The sequence below is a fragment of the Paramisgurnus dabryanus genome, chromosome 6, assembly GCF_030506205.2.
Source record: "Paramisgurnus dabryanus chromosome 6, PD_genome_1.1, whole genome shotgun sequence".
In the NCBI taxonomy this organism is placed as follows: Eukaryota; Metazoa; Chordata; class Actinopteri; order Cypriniformes; family Cobitidae; genus Paramisgurnus; species Paramisgurnus dabryanus.
Window position 1 is genome coordinate 17,186,314 of NC_133342.1, and position 933 is coordinate 17,187,246.

The following is a 933-nucleotide window of genomic DNA, read 5'->3' on the forward strand; positions in this document are numbered from 1 at the left end:
CCTTTTCCAATCCAATTGACTGAGCCAACTCAGGGGATCATTATAACAAATATCATTAACAAACATTGTTATGCTACGAGTGCTGACTGAGTTTCTCAGTTGCCTCTTTTATGGCAACACTATTTGGGATATCTTTCACAAATTCACACTTGCAGGGCTGATCTTTGGGCACATACGTTTTATTCTGTCGCCAGTGGTGGCCGGTGACTTCTTTTTCGAGGGCACACGATGCAAAGCTCGTCAAAACATGTATTTAGCCCATCATGTATGTGGCTCGTCTTGTCAAAATATGTGTTTGGCGCGTCATGTTTATTGTGTATCAGGCATCATGTCAAAATACATGCCTTCTACATGTATCTTGAGATGCTCACGTTTGCCAAAAACTCGCTTAATCCTATGTGTAATAAGAGTTTAGTGTTAAGTGAGTGTCTTGCGTGTAGTTTATGAACATGGGCATCTACTTTATCATAAACCCTTTAGACGCCTATGAAGCAGTCCCGTATTTTGACATGACGCATGATGCACATGACACACCGAACACATATTTTGAATTTGCGCCCAAACATCTTTTTGAGTAGCTAATATTTTTAAGTTGAAATTAACTCAAAATTTTAAAGGGACAGTAAGTAGGATTTTAAGTGTTTTATTATTCAAATAATCATAAATATGTCCTCGTTGGTGTCAAATGACCTCTACCAATGATCTGACTTTTCTTTGTAAGCTTAGAATTTCTTCTCTTTACTTACATTGAACGGTTAAGTCCAAGGAGGCTTCCATGTCGTTCCACCGTATTGATAAACTATAATAGCAGAGAGGGACAAAAAGCACTAGCCTACCAACGCGTTTCCACAACGCGTTTTCATTCAGAACACGTGAACCAGCTGAAACAGACAAGGAGATCAGTGATTACATAACGGCTACCTTAGTTGCAAC